The sequence below is a fragment of the Triticum dicoccoides genome, chromosome 7B (genome assembly GCF_002162155.2).
Source record: "Triticum dicoccoides isolate Atlit2015 ecotype Zavitan chromosome 7B, WEW_v2.0, whole genome shotgun sequence".
In the NCBI taxonomy this organism is placed as follows: Eukaryota; Viridiplantae; Streptophyta; class Magnoliopsida; order Poales; family Poaceae; genus Triticum; species Triticum dicoccoides.
This window is the reverse complement of record NC_041393.1, coordinates 706465670-706470939: the sequence shown is the minus strand read 5'-3', so window position 1 is coordinate 706470939 and position 5270 is coordinate 706465670. Positions and strand designations below refer to the sequence as shown.

Here is a 5270-nt window from a genome sequence, read left to right as displayed (position 1 = left end):
TTTATATTCAGCCTCAGTGCTAGACCTTGACACGGTTCCTTGTTTCCATGCACTCCAAGCTATAAGATTAGGTCCAAAGAAAACAGCAAAAACCCCTGTTGACCTTCTATCATCAGGACAACCTGCCCAGTCTACATCTGAAAAGGCATTTACCACAGTTGAGGTTGATCTTGTGAACTTTAGCCTTGTACTCATAGAACCTCTAAGATATCTCAGAATCCTTTTTACTGCAGTCCAATGCTAAAGAGTGGGAGCATGCAAGAACTGACACACTTTGTTGATAGGAAAACATATGCCAGTCCTTGTAAGTGTTAAGTATTGTAAAGCACCTACCACACTTCTGTGTTTTGTAGCTCCATCAGCCCCCAAAGGCTCACCTTCTTCTTTGGACAGTCTTTCAGTAGTTGAAAGTGGCATGTTTGAGACTTTGTAGTTCACCATACCTGACCTCTTTAATATATCTGACACATAATTTTCTTGATTTAAGACTATTCCATCTGTTACCTTCTTTACTTCTATTCCCAAGAAGTAGTGCAAGTCTACAAAATCCTTTAGAGCAAAGTCTCTCTTAAGATCTTCTAACACTGCATTGGTCGCTTCCCGTGTGGATCTAGCCACAATGATGTCATCAACATAAACCAACATAAAAATGATTATTTTGCCCTTTTTATAGAAGAAAAGTGACGTGTTAGCCTTTGAAGGTTGAAACCCAATTCTTTGAAGTTTTTCACTCAACCTAGAGTACCATGCTCTAGGTGCTTGTTTTAGACCATATAATGCCTTGTCAAGTTTGCATACATAATGATGCTTGTCTTTTACCTCATACCCAGGTGGCTGTTTCATATAAACTTCCTCCTCTAGAACGCCATGAAGGAACGCATTCTACACATCCAATTGACGAAAGGCTCCAACAATTTGATACTGCAACAGAGAGAACAAGTCTAATAATAGATGCTTTAACAACGGGACTAAAGGTGTCCTCATAATCTATGACATACCGCTGTTTAAAGCCCTTTGCTAGTAGTCTAGCCTTGTACCTGTCTATCTCTCCAGTAGCCTTTCTTTTAACTTTGCAAACCCACTTACAATCAATAATATATCTGCCTCTTGCTGGAGGAACTAGGTGCCATGTTTTATTTCTAACAAGAGCATTATATTCCTCATCCATAGCATTTTTTCAATTTTCATCTTCAGAGGCCTCAGTTAAATTGTCTGGCTTACCTATGGCAGCTAGACATCCAAAACGCATATTATCCTACCTGACCGTACCATCTGTACGAACTTTGGGTTTCAAAACTCCATGGTGTGACCTGGTTCTTTGTACTGGCACAAAAATTGCAGCAGAGGGCCACTGCACAGAAGATCCAGAAGGATTTGGCGCGGCGCATGACCCAGAGGCAATCATGGTGCCAAACAAGATTTCCTCCGAAATTTATAGCAGAATTTTTATGAGAATTACCCGGGTGATCATTAGTTATATGTTCATCCCCATGATCAAGAGGTAAGGAGGAGGAACTTTCAGGGAGAAGAAGGACATCAGATCTGATAAGGGTGCCGGCATTAGGGTTTAACTTGGCAAAATGGAATACTGTTTCATCGAACACAATGTCACGGGAAATATAAACACGTCCATCAGCTAGATCTAGACATTTGAAACCTTTGTGAAGATTACTGTAGCCAAGGAACACACATTGTTTTGAGCGAAATTCAAGCTTGTGAGCATTGAAAGGACGAACATTAGGCCAACATGTGCAACCAAAGGTACGAAGGGCATGGTAGTTTGGTATCTCATGAAATAGTTTTTCTAGTGGAGTCTCAAGATTGATCACCTTACTAGGAGTACGGTTGATCAAATATGTGGCGGCTATAAATGCTTCATCCCAAAATTTCAAGGGCATAGACGCATGAGCTAGGAGAGAAAGGCCAACCTCGACAATGTGATGACGTTTTCTCTCGGCGGAGCCGTTCTGCTGATGAGCATGCGGACAACAAACATGGTGTGTGATGTCTATTTGGCGAAAAAAGGAATTTAACCTTTCATACTCACCACCCCAAACTGTTTGCATGGTGATGATTTTTCGATCAAAAAGTCTCTCAACAAGTGCTTGAAATTCATGAAACACTTTAAAAACTTTTGACCTATGCTCGAGAAGGAATATCCAAGTAAACTTACTGAAATCATCAATAAAGCTCACATAATATATTTTTTCTTATTGATAGAATCACGGACAGGCCCCCATACATCAGAATGATAAGCTTTAAACGAGCATTCGAGGAACTACTAGAATTTGGATAAGGGAGTTGGTGAATTTTGCCTTTTTGGCATGCATCACACACCCCTTCTTTATTCAACTCATGAACTAAAAAGGGAATTTTATTCTTCCTAAGGACATGTTGGACACTTTGCGAGGACGGATGACCTAATCGATCGTGCCACCTTGACGGAGAGATCTTGGTGGCGCCAAAAGCTTGCCTGCCCGGGCCTAGAGAAGCCAATGATAGGGGGTAGAGACCAGCTCTACACCTGCCGTGGAGGAGGGTGTTTCTCGTTGCCTTGTCCTTAATGAAGAAGAAACGAGGATGAGTTTCAAGAAACACATGATTATCTTGTGATAGACGATGGGCAGAAACAAGATTTTTTGTGGCTTTAGGTGAGTAAAGGACATCTTTGAGATGGAGATTACGAGTGGGAGTACGAACATATGCTTGACCAATATGAGTAATTTTCATACCTACTCCGTTGGGCATGTTCACTTGATCATGTCCATTGTACCTCTCCCTCATGGTGAGCTTGTCTAGATCGCTATTGATATGGTCGGTGGCGCCTGTGTCGGCGTACCAGTTGGTGTCGACGCAATAGGAGGAGTTGGAAACGGCGCTTGCACTCTTCTCCTTGGTGAATGCAATGTCAAAGCGCCAGTAGCACTCGATGGCAGTATGGTTGGGCTTCTTGCAGATCTGGTAGAACACCTCATGGAGCTCGTCTCGTCCGCCACCCCCTTGGCCACGACCATCGTGGCCGTTCCCTTAACTGTCGTTGCCTCAATTGCCACGGCCACCACCATGGTGACGGCTGCCTCCGTTCCTGCCACGGCCTCCGCCGCGGGAGAAACCAGCACCACGACCGCCGCGAGAAGCAGCGTTGGCAGAGGAGTGGGACGATGGGTTTCCCTCGAACATGGCGAGGTGGCTCTCGAAGCTGATGAGTTGGGCGTATAGCTCGTTGGGCTTGATGGGGATGGTCCTGGCGCAGATGGAGGAGACAAAGGACATGTAGTCAAAGTCGAGGCCGGCAAGGATATACAACACCATGTCGTCATCCGTGAGCGGCTTGCCGATGGCTGCCATCTCATCACCGAGGGCCTTCATGCGGCCAAGGTACTCGGCAATGGTGGAGTTCCCCTTTTTGGTGGTGGAGAGGGCGATCCTCGTGTTGACGATGGCCGCCTGCGTCTGGGAGATGAAGATCTCCGTGATTGCAGTCCATGCTGCTGATGCCGTAGTGCAAGTTGCGATTTGAATCATCACAGGAGGTGAGATGGAATTGAAAATAAAACTCAGAACCTGAGAGTCTCGAGCCCTGTCGATCTCGTATGCCGGGTTTGGCACATCGGTGGCCTTGCCATCTTTGTCAGACAGCTTGGACGTTGGCACCTCCCTCTCTGGATCGAGATAGGTGACCAGCTAGACGCCATGGATAGTGGCCAGAGCTTGCACACGCCAGACATTGAAGTTGGAGCGGTGGCGTTTTTCAGCGATGGGGATGAGGACGGATGCGGCAGCGGCGGTGGAGCTTGAGGAAGACATGGCGGCGCAAGGAGGATGTGCTTAGAGGAGAATGGCTCTGAATAGCATGTAAAGATGCGTTAAGTGTATGCACTCAGCAGGGATGCGTTGCGTGTTACTTATAGTCAGAAGATTACAGGGTTAGGTTGTTAGATTGTTATAGGATTGATCTCCAAGTCATGATCTATACAAAGGATAGAGATCAACCAAACACATCCCAACTACCTGCATTACAACGCATGCCTACATACGTATACGGTTTATACATACACCGTATACATCCTATAGTATACACTTTAACAAGGCCTACCTACGGCTGCACTCGGTCGTCCAAGCGCCGGTTTCTCCTTGCGTGATTCGTGTTCTCTTTTTTATCTGTCGCTGTCTCGTGACTCCAGCGATTAGGGGGAGGAGCACGATTAGGTGCTGGGGCTGGCCGTGAGAAGTAGCATGCCTGCCATGATCATGAGATTGCTGCCAGCCTGCGTCTTGGAATTGAATATGGAGGAATCGCTATGTGCCTAGCAGGTCGATGAATTAGTAGCACCGTTCAGGTTATGGTACTGTTTAGAGCTAGATTATATAGTTAACCAAGTCACGATCTGACCTATGCTAGGATGAAAAAGAAGTGTCCGTGGCTTTGGTCTTCTGACTTTGTGTTGTGGGTTTGGTTGTGTTGTGTAAGAGCATCTCCAGCCGTTCGCCTCCTAGGGCCTGAAATATCGCCGTCAGGGGGGTGGCCGGCGAAAAAAAATCGCTTGGAGGCAATCTGTTTCCCAACTGCCGGCTCAAGGCCGGCCCCAGACGCCGTTTTTTCTTTTGTTTGAAAACAAAACTCGGCCACAATTCGGTCAAACACGACGCAAATTCAAGCAAACTCGGCGAGTTCGTTGATTATTTCAAAGAATTTTGAAAAAGGAAAACTAGAAACTATAAAAAAACTATGCCCGCCGTCGCCACGCCCCCTACATACCGAGAAGCCTGTAGAACTTTCTATAGTCGCCACTCTCGTCGTCGTCGTCGTAGACGCCCTGCCTACCGCCGTCGTCCCTGCTGCTACCCTGCCCAGGGTCGCCGATGCGCGGGGGCTTGGACGGCCCGGCCATGTCCTCGTCGCTGTCCTCGAGGACGACGACGCCGCCCTCCTCGCGTCCACGGCGGCGAGCGGCTATCTCCTCGAGGGCGCGGCGCTGGCAGGCCATCTCCTCGCAGACGTAGTCCTCCCGAGCCCATTTCAAGGCGGTCTCATCGTCGGCGGCCATGAGCTCGTGCTCCTTATTCACGGCGAGGAGCACCGGCTCCGTCTTGACGACGGCGAGCCCCGGCTCCCTCTTCGGCCTGACGAGGCGGGCATAGGAGGGAGAGGGCTCATAGATGACGAGCGCGCCGCCACGGCTGCGCCGCCCGAGTGGCGTCTCCTGGGGCTCCGGCTTGACGGGGCGGAGCGCGGGTGAGCTGGAGGAGCGGGAGCGGGAGCGGGAGCC

The 5270-nt window shown here is 48.1% G+C and overlaps 1 pseudogene; it reads right to left on the bottom strand.

The window, feature by feature from the left end:
- Nucleotides 1-3191: 3191 nt before the first annotated feature.
- Nucleotides 3192-3330, bottom strand: LOC119342455 (annotated as a pseudogene).
- Nucleotides 3331-5270: the final 1940 nt, after the last annotated feature.